The 19,446-nt window shown below is 45.1% G+C and overlaps 2 protein-coding genes across 2 annotated transcripts in view; one reads left to right on the top strand and one right to left on the bottom strand.

The window, feature by feature from the left end:
- The window catches only part of LOC142347436 (COP9 signalosome complex subunit 6-like), a 527,653-nt gene that overhangs the window by 262,774 nt on the left and 245,433 nt on the right, over positions 1-19,446 (top strand). The gene's annotated exons all lie outside the window — the stretch shown is intronic.
- The window catches only part of LOC142336736 (C-1-tetrahydrofolate synthase, cytoplasmic-like), a 42,854-nt gene that overhangs the window by 5,474 nt on the left and 17,934 nt on the right, over positions 1-19,446 (bottom strand). The gene's annotated exons all lie outside the window — the stretch shown is intronic.

The following is a 19,446-nucleotide window of genomic DNA, read 5'->3' as shown; positions in this document are numbered from 1 at the left end:
TGGCAGCCCAAACATAGAACTCAACCATACAACGTAAAACATAACCGTCTAAACTCGAAAGATTTCCTCTCGAACGACCGACGGGCGAGGAATCAACAAAAAAAAATCCTTTAAGTTGCTCTTATCTCTACTCAACTATCCTATATATTAAACACGTGAGCTCTAAATTTGGACAAAACTTTTGCATGTTTAAAGGGACTCTCGAAGCGTTTAAGAGCCACATTGAGCAGCATGGTTAAGCGAACATATCGAGAGAGTTCAATGACCTAAAAGGCTCAAAGTAGACGGGTGAGAACCGCACATGGGACAAAATACTGCTAGTCAGGTGCAGTTACCACGAGACTAAGAGGGCTTGAAAGTATGCTCGCCAAGAGGAAGAATTTACCGTATTGGGTACTACGTGTTTTTAATTCCCCCCGAACTACATTTGAAGGTCTTATTGTAAACCTGTGTTTTTCTGCCAAGTTTTAGCCGTTCAGATTCTGCGCTATTCTAGAACTTTCACTTTCTTAGCTTTCAACTAAGTCTTTCACGCTTTACTTTTTGATTTTAGAGTGATCTCAAATGCTCTCAATCTGAAATATGTTTTGATACGATAAAAGGATTGTGAGAAACGGTGGTATGTAGTCGTTATAGCGAAGTTGGTAAGATGAATGACTGGTCGAGAGTTGGCCGAGAGTTCGAACCCGTGTCGGGCACCCTTCTTTTTGTAGACATGACAATTTCTAATCAACATCATTACGCCTGTTGTTCGGGAGCACTTCTTGCGACGATGAGTCGTTCTATGTTCCTGTGTGCGTTAGAAAAATGCTAATCCTTCCTATATATTGAACGCCTGACCTCTAAATTTGGGCAAAGTTTTTGCATGTTCAAGGGGCCTCTCGAAGCGCATGTTGAAGAGCCGCATTGAGCAGCATGGTTAAGCGAATATATCGAGAGAGTTCAATGACCTAAAAGGCTTAAAGTAGATGGGTGAAAACCAAACCTGGGACAAAATACTTAGTCAGGGGAAGATACCACGAGGCTAAGAGGGCTTGAAAGTATGCTCGCCAAGAGGAAGGATTTACTGTCCTGGGTACTACGTGTTTTTTTAATTCCTCCCTAACTAAGTTTGAAGTTCTTATTGTAAACGTGTGTTTTCCTGCAAAGTTTTAACCGTTCAGATTCTGCGCTATTCTAGAACACTCTTAGCTTTCAACTAAGTTTTGCACGGTTTACTTTTTGGTTTTCGCGTGATCTCAAATGCTCTCAATCTCAAATATGTTCATTGATACGGTTAAAGCGATTGTGAGAAACGAACGTATGTAGTCGTTATGGCACAGTTGGTAAGATGTATGACTGCTAATATGAAGGTCGAGGGTTTCAACCCCTGTCGGGTACCCTTCTTTTTGTAGACATGAAAATTTCTAATCAACATCATCCCGCCTGTTGGTCGATAGCACTTCTTGCGACGCTGAGTCGTTTTATGTTCCTGTGTGCGTTAGAAAGAAAAAAGCTAATCCTTCCTATATATTAAACGCGTGAACTTTAAATTTGGTCAAAATTTTTGCATGTTTAAGGGGCCTCTCGAAGCGCATGTTGAAGAGCCGCATTGAGCAGCGTGGTTAAGCGAACAAATCGAGAGGGTTCAATGACCTAAAAGGCTCAAAGTAGATGGATGAGAACCGAACCTGGGACAAAAGAATGTTAGTCAGGTGCAGTTACCACAATGCTAAGAGGGCTCGACAGTACACTCGCCAAGAGGGAGGATTTACTGTCCTGCGTACTACGTGTTTTTTAATTCCTCCCGAGCTAAGTTTGAAGTTCTTATTGTGAACGTGTGTTTTTCTGCAAAGTTTTAGCCGAACAGATGCTGCGCTATTCTAGAGCACTCTTAGCTTTTAACGTCAAAGTGAAGTGCTCAACGTCAAAGTGAAGTGCTCTGCCCAGTGCTCTGAATGTCAAAGTGAAGAAATTCAAATAAGCGCGGGTGAACAACGGGAGTAACCATGACTCTCTTAAGGGGTGCAAGCTCGGGGTTGGACTTCTTTTCGGAGAGGTCCATCCGTTAACGGGCGATACCCAATTCTGGCACACACACCTCCGCGCGGTGAGAGTTGGTAACGACTTCGGTCGGCTAACGTGTGCCCGGGGGTGTAAGTTATACAGCCGTATAACACACCATAAAGCTGTGGGAACAGCGTGAGGAGATGTCTCCTGGCTCAAGCTGTACTTGACCTGCCCCCCGGTTCTCCGGAACCGGTTCCGTGTGCAGCGTCGTACCTCCCTAACCAGCCTACGCTCCGAGCTAGCATGTTGACAGCTCCAAGTAGCGGGAGTCTCTAAAGCCTGCTCTTGAGTGGTCTTGCGAACATGTAATAGTCTCGGTCTGGCCATCGTTTCAATGAGTACGGGGAGGCAGCTAGAGTAACGGGCAAGAGAGGACTCGTGGATCCACTGGATATGATGGGCGAGTTACTTTGTATTATGGGCGATTTACCTATCTTGGGCGAATTCTCTCATATTATGTTGTATCAGAGCGAAGTAATCGGTGTGGACGAATCTTGTATTCTGTATTATGGGCGATCGATGTGTACGATTTCAGATCGTCTACGATGCACGTCAGTTCAAGCAACGAGCAGTTCCAAGCGACGATGAAGTTTCGGTGTGGAGGTACAGAGCTGCAATGTCCTTTATTCTATATGCCCAAGACTCTAGCGATTTGTGGTGTGTTGGTCAATCAATGGAGTATTTGATATCTTATGTTCGTAGATTATGGTTTCGATGTGGTCGTTCGATGTGATCATTCGATGTATTCTTCGATCTTGTATTTGGCGAAGCGATGTGGTATTCTATCGAGTTGTTCGTTCGTCGGTTGACATTATCTACTGGGGTCGTTCGATTTGTTCATTGTTCGACATACATTCCCAAATGGAGCACCGAGCACATTCTTTACGCCTCCTCTCTACCAGTGCAGACAGAGGTGGTGGGGAGTAAGCTTCTGTCAGCTACGATGTAGCCCGCTATCTTATAGTCACAAACAACTATATCACATGTCAAACAAATCAAAGAAGAAGTCCTGCGAGGCAACAGCTTCCTGCAGCCTTCGAGGGAGCTGTTGAAGTGTCCCTATTGCGAACGGATATGTGGCAACAAAGGTGCGCCACACGAGAGAGTGCAAAAAGAAGATCGAGGCAGCTGCGGTCAGACGAGAAGATTCAATTGGAGCTCAATCGAACAACTCAGAAGAGGCGCCCCGAAACGCGGTAGTAGGGTTGCGCGCAGAGTCGAGACGAGACGATGTGGACGACCGAGCTGTAGACTCAGAAGATGCGCCGCGAAGCATAGCAATAGGGTCGAGCGCAGAGTCTACAGTTGGTACACAGATCACTGACTCAGAAGATGCGCCGCGAAACGTAGTAGTAGGGTCGAGCGCAGAGTCAAGACGGCGCAAGGTGGACGACTCAGCTGCGGACTCAGAATATGAGCCCCGAAGTTTAGCAGTAGGGTCGAGCGCAGAGTCTGCAGTTGAGACACAGATTACCAACTCAGAAGATGCGCCCCGAAATGTAGTAGTAGGGTCGAGCGCAGAGTCAAGACGGCGCAAGGTGGACGACTCAGCTGCGGACTCAGAAGATGCGCCCCGAAGTTTAGCAGTAGGGTCGAGCGCAGAGTCTGCAGTTTAGACACAGATTACCAACTCAGAAGATGCGCCCCGAAATGTAGTAGTAGGGTCGAGCGCAGAGTCAAGACGGCGCAAGGTGGACGACTCAGCAGCGGACTCAGAAGATGCGCCCCGAAGTTTAGCAGTAGGGTCGAGCGCAGAGTCTGCAGTTGAGACACAGATTACCAACTCAGAAGATGCGCCCCGAAATGTAGTAGTAGGGTCGAGCGCAGAGTCAAGACGGCGCAAGGTGGACGACTCAGCTGCGGACTCAGAAGATGCGCCCCGAAGTTTAGCAGTAGGGTCGAGCGCAGAGTCTGCAGTTGAGACGCAGTTTACCAACTCAGAAGATGCGCCCCGAAATGTAGTAGTAGTAGGGTCGAGCGCAGAGTCAAGACGGCTCAAGGTGGACGACTCAGCTGCGGACTCAGAAGATGCGCCCCGAAGTTTAGCAGTAGGGTCGAGCGCAGAGTCTGCAGTTGAGACACAGATTACCAACTCAGAAGATGCGCCCCGAAATGTAGTAGTAGGGTCGAGCGCAGAGTCAAGACGGCGCAAGGTGGACGACTCAGCTGCGGACTCAGAAGATGCGCCCCGAAGTTTAGCAGTAGGGTCGAGCGCAGAGTCTGCATGCAGCTGAGACACAGATTACCAACTCAGAAGATGCGCCCCGAAATGTAGAAGTAGGGTCGAGCGCAGAGTCAAGACGGCGCAAGGTGGACGACTCAGCTGCGGACTCAGAAGACGCGCCCCGAAGTTTAGCAGTAGGGTCGAGCGCAGAGTCTGCAGTTGAGACACAGATTACAATCTCAGAAGATGCGCCCCGAAATGTAGTAGTAGGGTCGAGCGCAGAGTCAGGACGGCGCAAGGTGGACGACTCAGCTGCGGACTCAGAAGATGCGCCCCAAAGTTTAGTAGTAGGGTCGAGCGCAGAGTCTGCAGTTGAGACACAGATTACCAACTCAGAAGATGCGCCCCGAAATGTAGTAGTAGGGTCGAGCGCAGAGTCAAGACGGCGCAAGGTGGACGACTCACCTGCGGACTCAGAAGATGCGCCCCGAAGTTTAGCAGTAGGGTCGAGCGCAGAGTCTGCAGCTGAGACACAGATTACCAACTCAGAAGATGCGCCCCGAAATGTAGAAGTAGGGTCGAGCGCAGAGTCAAGACGGCGCAAGGTGGACGACTCAGCTGCGGACTCAGAAGATGCGCCCCGAAGTTTAGCAGTAGGGTCGAGCGCAGAGTCTGCAGTTGAGACACAGATTACCAACTCAGAAGATGCGCCCCGAAATGTAGTAGTAGGGTCGAGCGCAGAGTCAGGACGGCGCAAGGTGGACGACTCAGCTGCGGACTCAGAATTTGCGCCCCAAAGTTTAGCAGTAGGGTCGAGCGCAGAGTCTGCAGTTGAGACACAGATTACCAACTCAGAAGATGCGCCCCGAAATGTAGTAGTAGGGTCGAGCGCAGAGTCAAGACGGCGCAAGGTGGACGACTCACCTGCGTACTCAGAAGATGCGCCCCGAAGTTTAGCAGTAGGGTCGAGCGCAGAGTCTGCAGTTGAGACACAGATTACCAACTCAGAAGATGCGCCCCGAAATGTAGTAGTAGGGTCGAGCACAGAGTCAAGACGGCGCGAGGTGGACGACTCAGCTGCGGACTCAGAAGATGCGCCCCGAAGTTTAGCAGTAGGGTCGAGCGCAGAGTCTGCAGTTGAGACACAGATTACCAACTCAGAAGCTGCGCCCCGAAATGTAGTAGTAGGGTCGAGCGCAGAGTCAAGACGGCGCAAGGTGGACGACTCAGCTGCGGACTCAGAAGATGCGCCCGAAGTTTAGCAGTAGGGTCGAGCGCAGAGTCTGCAGTTGAGACACAGATTACCAACTCAGAAGATGCGCCCCGAAATGTAGTAGTAGGGTCGAGCGCAGAGTCAAGACGGCGCAAGGTGGACGACTCAGCTGCGGACTCAGAAGATGCGCCCCGAAGTTTAGCAGTAGGGTCGAGCGCAGAGTCTGCAGTTCAGACACAGATTACCAACTCAGAAGATGCGCCCCGAAATGTATTAGTAGGGTCGAGCGCAGAGTCAAGACGGCGCAAGGTGGACGACTCAGCTGCGGACTCAGAAGATGCGCCCCGAAGTTTAGCAGTAGGGTCGAGCGCAGATTCTGCAGTTGAGACACAGATTACCAACTCAGAAGATGCGCCCCGAAATGTAGTAGTAGGGTCGAGCGCAGAGTCAAGACGGCGTAAGGTGGACGACTCAGCTGCGGACTAAGAAGATGCGCCCCGAAGTTTAGCAGTAGGGTCGAGCGCAGAGTCTGCAATTGAGACACAGATTACCAACTCAGAAGATGCGCCCCGAAATGTAGTAGTAGGGTCGAGCGCAGAGTCAAGACGGCGCAAGGTGGACGACTCAGCTGCGGACTCAGAAGATGCGCCCCGAAGTTTAGCAGTAGGGTCGAGCGCAGAGTCTGCAGTTGAGACACAGATTACCAACTCAGAAGATGCGCCCCGAAATGTAGTAGTAGGGTCGAGCGCAGATTCAAGACGTCGCAAGGTGAACGACTCAGCTGCGGACTCAGAAGATGCGCCCCGAAGTTTAGCAGTAGGGTCGAGCGCAGAGTCTGCAGTTGAGACGCAGATTACCAACTCAGAAGATGCGCCCCGAAATGTAGTAGTAGGGTCGAGCGCAGAGTCAAGACGGCGCGAGGTGGACGACTCAGCTGCGGACTCAGAAGATGCGCCCCGAAGTTTAGCAGTAGGGTCCAGCGCAGAGTCTGCAGTTGAGACGCAGATTACCAACTCAGAAGATGCGCCCCGAAATGTAGTAGTAGGGTCGAGCGCAGAGTCAAGACGGCGCAAGGTGGACGACTCAGCTGCGGACTCAGAAGATGCGCCCCGAAGTTTAGCAGTAGGGTCGAGCGCAGAGTCTGCAGTTGAGACACAGATTACCAACTCAGAAGCTGCGCCCCGAAATGTAGTAGTAGGGTCGAGCGCAGAGTCAAGACGGCGCAAGGTGGACGACTCAGCTGCGGACTCAGAAGATGCGCCCCGAAGTTTAGCAGTAGGGTCGAGCGCAGAGTCTGCAGTTGAGACACAGATTACCAACTCAGAAGCTGCGCCCCGAAATGTAGTAGTAGGGTCGAGCGCAGAGTCAAGACGGCGCAAGGTGGACGACTCAGCTGCGGACTCAGAAGATGCGCCCCGAAGTTTATCAGTAGGGTCGAGCGCAGAGTCTGCAGTTGAGACACAGATTACCAACTCAGAAGATGCACCCCGAAATGTAGTAGTAGGGTCGACTGCAGAGTCAAGACGGCGCAAGGTGGACGACTCAGCTGCGGACTCAGAAGATGCGCCCCGAAGTTTAGCAGTAGGGTCGAGCGCAGAGTCTGCAGTTGAGACACAGATTACCAACTCAGAAGATGCGCCCCGAAATGTAGTAGTAGGGTCGAGCGCAGAGTCGGGACGAAACTTGGCGGACGAACTAGATGGAACTTGGACGCTGACTACCGACTCAGAGGATGCACCCCGAAACACGATAGTAGGGTTGTGCGCAGAGTCAGCTACCAATCGAGGATCTAGAGACCCAGAAGATGCGCCCCGAAGTGTAGCAGTAGGGTCGAGCGCAGGGACATCAACAGAAGTCAACATTTGTAGCTGTGGTGCAACCTTCTCCTCATACAAAGGATTGCAACTTCACCGCCGGAGGAAGCACGAGGATGAGTTTTTCGCTGAGCAAAAACCTGTAACGAAGGCCCGCTGGAGTAGAGACGAGCTGGAGCTTTTAGCGAAAGAAGAAGCAAAGCTGGTGGGGCAAGGTTTGAAGCTCGTGAATGAAAACCTCGCAAAGAAGTTTCCTGGTAGATCTTTCGAGGCGGTGAAGGGGCAAAGGAGAGTAGCAACCTACAAACAACGAGTTCTGGAACTGTTGAACGAAGAGGATGAAGCAGTGGAGGCAGACGAGGCCCCCGAAAGTCAGGCAGGAGAGTATGACTGGATGAGATACGTTGATGCGGAAGGAATCTATCCACTACTCAAAGGGGATCGTATCCAGACCATCGGAGAAAAGGCCCGCTACTTCACCTCCGAAGTCTTCCCCAATCAGCCATCGAGGCATGTAAGATCAAAAAAGACGCGAAAAAAGACGCCAAAGACGCGAAAAAAGCCAACGAGTAAGAAGAAACTAAGAAGAGCGGTATATGCCTTCTGTCAGGACTTGTACAGGAAGAAGAAGACACTCCTGAAGCTGATAAGCTGCGACGAGGTTGAAAAGGCAGCTTTTCCGCAGAGTTCAGCGATCAAGGACAGGGGGTTATACTGGAAGAAAATTATGGAACAGCCAAGTATAGAGAGTCCAGTAAGTAGAAACGTTCTCACCAAGACGTTGCCTATCGAAAGTGAGGTGAGAGAAGAGGAAGTGCGGAAACATCTGAGTACCTTCTCGAGGGATACTGCAAGTGGCCTGGACAAGGTAACGGTGGAAACACTACTGGCCCTCGGTACCAAGAACCTCACAATTGTCCTGAACGGCATACTCATCTCCAGGCGGATACATCAACATTGGAAAGCCGGAAGGACAACGCTAATCGAGAAAGTCGTAGGTACAGAGGGAAATGAAGACTTCCGACCAATCACCATATCGAGTCTCTGGCTTCGCCTTTTTAACAAGATTGCAGCAGAGAAACTTGAGAAGGCTACAACACTGCTACCCTGCCAGAAAGGATTCAGGAAGATAGATGGTGTCGCGGAGGCGGTCGTCGCTCTTGAAGATCTGATGAGGAAGAAGCGCTAGCATAAGAAATCTTATGCGATAGCCCTCATAGACTTCAGTAAAGCCTTCGACTCCGTCAGTCATCAAGGTATCATGATCACGCTGACGGCGAGGGGATGCCCTGATTGGATAAAGAAGCACGTGGCGGAGTGTTACAATGGCGCCAGCACTCTGATAGACCAGACAGAAGTCTTCCCTAGCAGGGGCATCCGTCAAAGAGATCCGTTGAGCCCTCTCATGTTCAATATGGTCCTAGACGAAGCACTAAGAGAAGCTCCTCTTCAAAATGGGGGGATGATATCAGATGCCTAGCGTATGCAGACGACCTCCTATTGGCTGCTGATAGTCTGAACAGTCTACAGATAGTGTTGGATTCAGTAGAGAAAAGTGCCGCGGAATTAGGACTACTGATCAATGCCAAGAAATCCAGACATATAAGCTGGTCAAACGTGCCCCGAGAAAAGAAGATCATTTGTCGGAAGGGAGACCATCTGACAAGCCAGTCTGGGACTATCCAGCAGATGAAGGCTGACGAAAAAGCGAAATATCTTGGTGTCAACTTCAAGCGGGCCGGCGTTGACAGGGTGGACAGCAATGGAAAGCTAAAGAGGCTGATGGAGAAGATAACTAGAGCCCCGCTGAAGCCCCAGCAAAGGGTTCACCTGCTAACAACTTTCATTCAGCCCCAGATGTACCACGAACTGTCATTTGCCAAACTATTTAAAGCGGACCTCGTAGCCCTGGACAGGCTAACCAGATACTTCGTCAGGATGTGGTTAAGGCTTCCACAAGACACTCACAACTCCATTTTCCTCGCCAGCGTCAAAGATGGTGGTTTGGGCATAAAGAGCCTTGCAACAACCATACCAAGGCTTCGACTGAACAGAAGAAGATCGAGCGAGAACCCTGAGCCGATAGCTGACATCCAGACCAAGAAACAAGGAAGACTATTGGCACACCTGTCTGGAGGAAAGCGTTGATGGAAGACACCTTGCCCTGCAAAGGAGAACTGTCAATACAGCAAGGTGGATCACCAGCGGAACTCGCCTCCTGACAGGGGCGGACTATATCAGAGCTTTGAAAATCAGGCTTAATAGCGTGATGACCAGGCAGAGAAGAGGTCGCTTCTCGAGAGTGCAGGGTCATTGCGATGCTGGTTGTAGGGCACTGGAAAGCCTACAACACATCAGTCAAGCCTGCCCTCGGAGCTGAGGGCCACGAATCTACAGGCACAATAAGATTCGGGATCTATTAGGCTCATTCGTCGAGAAGAGGCTGAAACAAAATGTGAAGACAGAAACGAAAATACAATGTGGAACAGAGGGATACCAACCAGACCTCTTAACCAAAGATTTCAGCGACCAGATAGCCTATATCATCGACATCACTGTATGCAGTGGAGGGACCGAAGACTTCATGACAAGAGCATCTAGAAACAAGACAGCAAAAAGCGAGAAGCAAGAGGTGTTAGAAGCAGTCACAAAATTGATGGAGACAGAACACGCGAGAGTGATACCAGCCGTCATCAGCTGGAGAGGAATTGTTCAAAAGGGATCTGCTCAGCTGATGCACGATAAACTCAAGTTGACTGCAAGCGACCCGTGAGACCTCTGGAGCTGACTCACAGAATGCTCGTACAGTACGAGAAGAGCAGTGGTGGGCATGAAGACGTCATGATGGATGCAGACCAAACGCACTCGAATAGGGAAGCGAGGCTGCACCCTGAGTAGCAAACGAGAAGGATCCAAACAACCAACGGAACAACATCCAGTGAAGTTACTTCGAGTACCAGAATGTATGAAGAAGTGATCTCTCCAAAATTGAAATAAACTCATTCACTATTGAACTCTAAATAATATTTATGTAGATTATGTAAACACTTTTGTATTGATATGTCTGTATTTAGTATAGTAGAGTGAAATCAGTGTTTGAAAACTAATAGCCAAGGTACATCTGAAATGTGTTTATTGATACGGTTAATGCGATTGTGAGAAACGGTGGTATGTAGTCGTTAGATCGCAGTTGTTAAGATGTATGGCTGCTAATCTGAGGGTCGAGCCCCTGTCGGGTATCCTTCTTTTTGAGTCATGAAAACTTCTAATCAACATCATTCCGCCTGTTGTTCGAGAGCAGTTCTTGCAACGCTGAGTCGTTTTATGTTCCTGTGTGTGTTAGAAAGAAAAATGCTAATTCTATATATGAAAGGCGTGAGCTCTAAAAGTTGACAAAATTTTTGTATGTCAAAGGGGCCTCTCGAAGCGCATATTTAAGAGCCGCATTGAGCAGCATGGTTAAGCGAACTTATCGAGAGAGTTCAATGACCAAAAAGGCTCAAAGAAAATGAGGGAGAACCGATACGGGGACAAAAGACTGTTAGTCAGGTGAAGTTACCACGAGGCTAAGAGGGCTTGAAAATATAATTGCCAAGAGGGAGGATTTACTGTCCTGGGTACTACGTGTTCGTTACTTGTTCCCGAACTAAGTTTGAAGTTCTTATTGTAAACGTGCGTTTTTCTACAATGTTTTAGCCGAACAGATTCTGCGCTATTCTAGAGCACTCTTAGCTTTCAACTAAGATTTTCACGCTTAAATTTTTGAGTTTTGCGTGATCTAAAATGCTCTCAATCTGAAACATGTTCATTGATACGGTTAAAGCGACTGTGAGAAACGGTGGTATGTGGTCGCTATAGCGCAGTTGTATAGATGGAGGACTGCTAATCTCAGGCTCACGGGTTTTCGAACCCGTGTCCGGTACCCTTCTTGTTGTAGACATGAAAATCTCTAATCAACATCATTGCGCCTTGTGTTCGGGAGCGCTTTTTGAGATGCTGAGTCGTTTTATGTTCCTGTTTGCGTTAGAAAGAACAATGATAATTCTATATATGAAAGGCGTGAGCTCTAAATTTGGACAACATTTTTATATGTTTAAGGGGCCTCTCGAAGCGCATGTTGAAGAGCCACATTGAGCAGCATGGTTAAGCGAACATATCGAGAGTTCAATGATCTAAAAAGCTCAAAGTAGATGCTTGAAAACCGAACCTGGGGAAAAAAAGACAGTCAGGTGAAGTTACCACGAGGCTAAGAGGGCTTGAAAGTATGCTCGCCAAGAGGATGGATTTACTGTCCTGGGTACTAAGTGTTTTTAATGGCTCCCGAGCTAAGTTTGAAGTTCTTATTGTAAACCTGTGTTTTTGTGCAAAGTTTTAGCCGTACAGTCTACGCTATTCTAGAACACTTTTAGCTTTCAACTACGTTTTGCACGCTTTACATTTTGGTTTTCGCGTAATCTAAAATGCTCTCAATCTGAAATATGGTTGATACGATGAACGCGATTGTGAGAAACGGTGGTATGTAGTCGTTATAGCGCAGTTGTATAGATGGATGACTGCTAATCTGAGGCTCAAGGGTTTTCGAACTCGTGTCGGGAACTCTTCTTTATGTAGACATGAGAATTTCTAATCAAAATCATTCCGCCTGTTGTTCGATAGCACTTCTTGCGACGCTGAGTTGTTTTATGATCCTGTGTGCGTTAGAAAGAAAAATGCGAACCCTTCCTGTATATTAAACGCGTGAGCTCTAAATAAGGGCTAAATTTTAAGGAGCCTCTCGAAGCGCATGTTGAAGAACCGCATTGAGCAGCATGGTTGAGCCAACTTATCGCGAGAGTTCAATGACATTAAAGGCTCAAAGAAGATGAGTGAAAACCGAACCTAGGAAAAAAGACTGTTAGTCAAGTGCAGTTACCACAAGGCTAAGAGGGCTTGAAAGTATAATTGCCAAGAGGGAGGACTTACTGTCCTGGGTACTACGTGTTCTTTACTTGCTCCCGAACTAAGTTTGAAGTTCTTGGTTTAAACGTGTGTTTTTCTGCAAAGTTTTAGCCGAACAGATTCTGAGCTATTCTAGAGCACTCTTAGCGTTCATCTAAGATTTGCACGCATACTTTTTTATTTTTGCGTGATCTAAAATGCTCTCAATTTGAAATATGTTTATTGATACGGTTAAAGGGATTGTGAGAAACGGTGGTATGTAGTCGCTATAGCGCAGTTGTATAAATGGATGACTGCTAATCTGAGGGTCGAGGGTTCCAACCCCTGTCGAGTACCCTTCTTTTTGTATACATGAAAATTTCTAACCAACATGATTCCGCCTGTTGTTCGAGAGCACTTCTTGCGACGCTGAGTCGTTTTATGTTCCTGTGTGTGTGTTAAAAAGAAAAACGCTAATCCTATATATTAAACGCGTGAGATCTAAATTTAGACAAATATTTTGCATGTTAAAGGGCCCTTTCGAAACGCATGTCTAAGAGCCGCATTGAGCAGCATGGTTAAGGGAACATACCAAAAGAGTTCAATGACCTATAAGGCTCAAAGTAGATGGGTGAGAAACAAACCTGGGACAAAAGACTTAATCAGGTTCAGTTACCACTAGACAAGAGGGCTTGAAAATATGCTCGCCAAGAGGGAAGATTTACTGTCCTTGGTACTACGTGTTTTTTAATTCCTACCGAAATAAATTTAAAGTTTTTATTGTAAATGTGTTTTTCTGCAAAAATTTAGCCGTACAGATCCTGCGCTATTCTAGAACATTCTTAGCTTTCAACTAAGTTTTTCAGACTTTACTTTTTGGTTTTTTCAACATCAAATGCTCTCACTCTGAAATTTGTTTATTGATACGATAAAAGCGATTCTGAGAAATGGTGGTATGTAGTCGCTATAGCGTTGTATAAATGGATGAATGCTAATTTGAGGGTCGAGGGTTCCAACCCCTGTCGGGTACCCTTCTTTTTGTAGACATGAAAACTTCTAATCAACATCATTCCGCCTGTTGTTCGAGAGCACTTCTTGCGACGCTGAGTCGTTTTATGTTCCTGTGTGTGTTAGAAAGAAAAATGCTAATTCTATATATGAAAGGCGTGAGCTCTAAAAGTTGACAAAATTTTTGTATGTCAAAGGGGCCTCTCGAAGCGCATATTTAAGAGCCGCATTGAGCAGCATGGTTAAGCGAACTTATCGAGAGAGTTCAATGACCAAAAAGGCTCAAAGAAAATGAGGGAGAACCGATACGGGGACAAAAGACTGTTAGTCAGGTGAAGTTACCACAAGGCTAAGAGGGCTTGAAAGTATAATTGCCAAGAGGGAGGACTTACTGTCCTGGGTACTACGTGTTCTTTACTTGCTCCCGAACTAAGTTTGAAGTTCTTGGTTTAAACGTGTGTTTTTCTGCAAAGTTTTAGCCGAACAGATTCTGAGCTATTCTAGAGCACTCTTAGCGTTCATCTTAGATTTGCACGCAAATTTTTTTATTTTTGCGTGATCTAAAATGCTCTCAATTTGAAATATGTTCATTGATACGGTTAAAGGGATTGTGAGAAACGGTGGTATGTAGTCGCTATAGCGCAGTTGTATAAATGGATGACTGCTAATCTGAGGGTCGAGGGTTCCAACCCCTGTCGAGTGCCCTTCTTTTTGTAGACATGAAAATTTCTAACCAACATGATTCCGCCTGTTGTTCGAGAGCACTTCTTGCGACGCTGAGTCGTTTTATGTTCCTGTGTGTGTGTGTTAGAAAGAAAAACGCTAATCCTATATATTAAACGCGTGAGATCTAAATTTAGACAAATATTTTGCATGTTGAAGGGCCCTTTCGAAACGCATGTCTAAGAGCCGCATTGAGCAGCATGGTTAAGGGAACATACCAAAAGAGTTCAATGCCCTATAAGGCTCAAAGTAGATGGGTGAGAAACAAACCTGGGACAAAAGACTTAATCAGGTTCAGTTACCACTAGACAAGAGGGCTTGAAAATATGCTCGCCAAGAGGGAAGATTTACTGTCCTTGGTACTACGTGTTTTTTAATTCCTACCGAAATAAATTTAAAGTTTTTATTGTAAATGTGTTTTTCTGCAAAAATTTAGCCGTACAGATCCCGCGCTTTCAACTAAGTTTTTCAGACTTTACTTTTTGGTTTTTTCAACATCAAATGCTCTCACTCTGAAATTTGTTTATTGATACGATAAAAGCGATTCTGAGAAATGGTGGTATGTAGTCGCTATAGCGTTGTATAAATGGATGAATGCTAATCTGAGGGTCGAGGGTTCCAACCCCTGTCGGGTACCCTTCTTTTTGTAGACATGAAAACTTCTAATCAACATCATTCCGCCTGTTGTTTGGGAGCACTTCTTCCGACGCTGAGTTGTTTTATGTTCATAAGTGTCTTAGAATGAAAAATACAAATAATATATATTAAACGCGTGAGCTCTAAATTTGAACAAAATTTTTCTATGTTTAAGGGGCCTCTCGAAGCGCAACCTTAAGAGCCGCATTGAGCAGGATGGTTAAGGGAACATATCGAGAGAGCCCAATGACCTAAAAGCCTCAAAGTAAATGGGTGAGAACCGAAACTGGGACAAAAGACTGTTAGTCCGGTGCAGTTAGGAGGCTGAGAGAGCTTGAAAGTATGCTCACCAAGAGGAAGGATTTACTGTCCTGGGTACTACGTGTTTTTATTGCGCCCGAACTAAGTTTGAAGTTCTTATTGTAAACCTGTAATTTTTGTGCAAAGTTTTTGCCGTACAGTTTCTGCGTTATTCTAGAACACTCTTAGCTTTCAACTAAGTTTTTCACGCTTTACTTTTTGGTTTTCGCGTGATCTCAAATGCTCTCAATCTGAAATATGTTTATTGATACGATGAACGCGATTGTGAGAAACGGTGGTATGAAGTAGTTACAGCACAGTTGGTAAGATATATGAATGCTAATCTGAGGGTCGAGGGTTCGAACCCCTGTCGGGTACCCTTCTTTTTGTATAAATAAAACTTCTAATCAAAATAGTTCCGCCTGTTGATCGAGAGCACTTGTTGAGACTTATCGAGAGAGTTCAATGACCTAAAAGCCTCAAAGTAAATGAGTGAGAACTGAACCTGGGACAAAAGACTGTTAGTCAGGTGCAGTTACGAGGTTGAGAGCTTGAAAGCATGCTCGCCAAGAGGGAGGATTTACTCTCCTGGGTACTACGTGTTTTCTATTGCGCCCGAACTAAGTTTGAAGTTCTTATTGCAAACCTGTGTTTTTGTGCAAAGTTTTAGCCGTACAGTCTGCGCTATTCTAGAACACTTTAACTTTCAACTACGTTTTGCACGCTTTACTTTTTGGTTTTCGCGTAATCTCAAACGCTCTCAATCTGAAATATGTTTATTGATACGATGAACGCGATTGTGAGAAACGGTGGTATGATGTAGTTATAGCGAAGTTGGTAAGATATATGAATGTTAATCTGAGGGTCGAGGTTTCGAACCCCTGTCGGGTACCCTTCTTTTTGTAGACATAAAACTTCTAATCAAAATCATTCCGCCTGTTGATCGAGAGCACTTGTTGAGACTTATCGAGAGAGTTCAATGACCTAAAAGCCTCAAAGTAAATAGGTGAGAACCGAAACTGGGACAAAAGACTGTTAGTCAGGTGCAATTATGAGGCTGAGAGAGCTTTGAAAGTATGCTCGCCAAGAGGATGGATTTACTGTCCTGGGTACTACGTGTATTTAATTGCGCCCGAACTAGGTTTGAAGTTCTTATTGTAAACCTGTGTTTTTGTGCAAAGTTTTAGCCGTACAGTCTGCGCTATTCTAGAACACTCTTAGCTTTCAACTATGTTTTTCACGCTTAACTTTTTAATTTTTGCGTGATCTCAAATGCTCTCAATCTGGAATGTCTTTATTGACACGATAAAAGCGATTCTGAGAAACGGTGGTATGTCGTCGTTATAGCGCAGTTGGTAAGATGAATGACTGCTAATCTGAGGGTCGATGGTTCAAACCCGTGTCGGGTACCCTTCTTTTTGTAGACATAAAACTTCTTATCAAAATCATTCCTTCTGTTGATCGAGAGCACTTGAGACTTATCGAGAGAGTTCAATGACCTAAAAGCCTCATAGTAAATGAGTGAGAACTGAACCTGGGACAAAAGACTGTTAGTCAGGTGCAGTTACGAGGTTGAGAGAGCTTGAAAGCATGCTCGCTAAGGGGGAGGATTTACTCTCCTGGGTACTACGTGTTTTTTATTGCGCCCGAACTAAGTTTGAAGTTCTTATTGTAAACCTGTAATTTTTGTGCAAAGTTTTTGCCGTAGTTTCTGCGTTATTCTAGAACGCTCTTAGCTTTCAACTAAGTTTTTCACGCTTAACTTTTTAATTTTTGCGTGATCTCAAATGCTCTCAATCTGGAATATCTTTATTGATACGATAAAAGCGATTCTGAGAAACGGTGGTATGTCGTCGTTATAGCGCAGTTGGTAAGATGAATGATTGCTAATCTGAGGGTCGAGGCTTCGAACCCGTGTTGGGTACCCTTCTTTTTGTAGACATGAAAACTTCTAATCAACATCAGTCCGCCGGGAGCACTTCTTACGACGCTGAGTTGTTTTATGTTCATAAGTGTCTTAGAATGAAAAATACTAATCCTGTATATTAAACACGTGAGCTCCAACTTTGAACAAAATTTTTCCAGGTTTAAGGGGCCTCTCGAAGCGCAACCTTAAGAGCCGCATTGAGCAGGATGGTTAAGGGAACATATCGAGAGAGCCCAATGACCTAAAAGCCTCAAAGTAAATGGGTGAGAACCGAAACTGGGACAAAAGACTGTTAGTCCGGTGCAGTTAGGAGGCTGAGAGAGCTTGAAAGTATGCTCGCCAAGAGGGAGGATTTACTGTCCTGCGTACTACGTGTTCTTTACTTGCTCCAGAACTAAGTTTGAAGTTCTTATTGTAACCGTGTGTTTTCTGCAAAGTTTTAGCCATACAGATTCTGCGCTATTCTAGAACACTCTTAGTTTTCAACTAAAGTTTAAACGCTTATTTTTTTGATTTTTGCGTGATCTAAAACGCTCTCAATCTGAAATATGTTTATTGACACGGTTAAAGCAATTATGAGAAACGGTGGTTAGTAGTGGTTAACGCGAGTTCGTAAGATTGCTAATCTGAAAGACTGCTAATCTGAAGTGTGAAGTTTTTTTCTGTTACCATTATCCATAAAATTGCTATGCAACTAAGTTTTGAGTAGTTTTAGTTGTTTTGTCTTATCTTACTTTTTTAGTAAAAATCAGTCGCAACTGATCACAATGGTCAACAGCCCTCCTAACGTAACATGTTTTAGGTGTCCTTAATCATGCAACCTAGCGTAAGAAATGCTTTTTGAGACCCACTTAACCATCCTTTTTAGGGTGCTAATATGCAGATTTTGCGCTGAATAAGCTTGCGGTTTAGCAAAAACAAGCAAGTCACAAACGCCATTATCCAGAAATTTGCTGTAGAAGTTGTGAGACCTATGGCTGTTAAACGAGGGGCATGGGTTAAAGCCCGAGTTGCTGCCAAACAGAAACCTTTACTTCTTTTAAACCTTCTATTCGGGTAAATGTTTTTCTGGTTATGGTTTTGCGGGCCTGCTAGTTTTGATTAAATTATTTAACTTCATAACCAATCAATTGCATTATAAAGGTTTCCACTCAAATTAATTAAGTTACTTTCTCTTTCTGCATAGCCTCCGTCACGTCTTAAGCAATTTGTTCTAGTCCCGCTCATTTGGTGAGTAAAACAGAACTAGTTATTGAAACATACCCGGCAGATTGCCGGAAAATAGCCACCGTTGATTCCCATAACTCCATTGGGATTGAAAGAAAAGAAAATATCAACAAAAATTGATTTTTGTATAAAAACATTTTTAAGTGCGATTTATTTTGAGGTCATTTCGTAATTGAACATACTCCTGTCTCTCAATGAGAGGCTACAGGGTCTAGTATCAATACAAACAAGCATTATCGATAGTAACTAAAACTTATGATAACAAAGTTCAAGTACTGGGAATCTAAAAATGGGCTTTATGCCGTTTATCCCGTTTCTATTTCTGACTTTGATTTGTTATACTAACTCTCTTCATTTTGAATTGCTTTGCTGAGCAGCTGCTGTTTAAAAGGATTTTGAGCAGAATGACAGAAGAGTAAAACTAGCCTAGAGAAGTCAAAAAGATTTCACGCAAAATGTCGAAAAAGCGGCAAAATGGGTAAAGCGAAAAAAAGTTCGACGAAGTAAAAAAAAACAAAATAGGAGCGCTATAATAGCCGGCTGAGAAGATGAGGGCGGCTATTAATAAATAAACCTCTCATTGGGCGACACTAATAATTCAACTATCACGCCCCAAGAATCGTTTGTGATTTAGTCATTTTCGGAAATTCTCCGCTCTTTGGTCGAATAAATCTGAGCTCTCCTTATCGAGTAGCCTTCTCGTTGTGCGGCAAGGAAGCAACTCTGTTGAGCGATTCAAGGTAAAGAATTTTTAATTATCCGATAGCAAAGACGCCCTCTTCAAAGTTCAGCCTCTACTTCCTCTAATGCAAAGGTCTGTTGCTCATACGATTGAAAAACGATTGAATTTCACTTTGATGCAATTAATGATTGTTACTTATGGTTTCTCACATTGCGAAGATGGTTTCTCACTATCTTTCAGCTAGTCTCATGAGAAAATTTGGGCTTTCACGAGCTACACACTTTGTTTGAGGATATTCAAACCAAGTATCAAAAACCAATGTCTTCTTTTCAATCAATATACCCTTCTAATTATCTAGTTTGGGTAACCGCCAATGAATTTCACTTTAAATTTACATTCTCAATTTAGATTTAAAAAGAGTGCAGACGTCACTTTCTTGAGTGTAGTCAGTCATAGTTCCGACCCCTCTTGAGGGGGGGGGGGGGAACTATATACTCCACTGGGTTTTTTTGTTCAGTCAATTTTGGCCGATCGATATATTCATCGTAGAGAGTTGAGACTGGTATCTTTAGAAAGCTTGTCCAGCGTAGAATATGGAATTAAAAAGATTTTTTTGTTTTTGTTTTTGACAGGGACATATCGAGGTTTAAACTTTCGAGAAAATAGAGTGATTTCCGTTGATTTCATTCACATTTTTTCGGAATTTTTGACTAAAATTTCGCCAATTTTGATAAAATTTTAAAAAAATTTTCATGAAAATGTTGTTGATTTTACGTTTAAAGACAA

The sequence above is a fragment of the Convolutriloba macropyga genome, chromosome 1 (genome assembly GCF_964194025.1).
Source record: "Convolutriloba macropyga chromosome 1, txConMacr16.3, whole genome shotgun sequence".
Lineage (NCBI taxonomy): Eukaryota > Metazoa > Xenacoelomorpha > Acoela > Convolutidae > Convolutriloba > Convolutriloba macropyga.
This window is presented reverse-complemented; position numbering and strand designations above follow the sequence as displayed.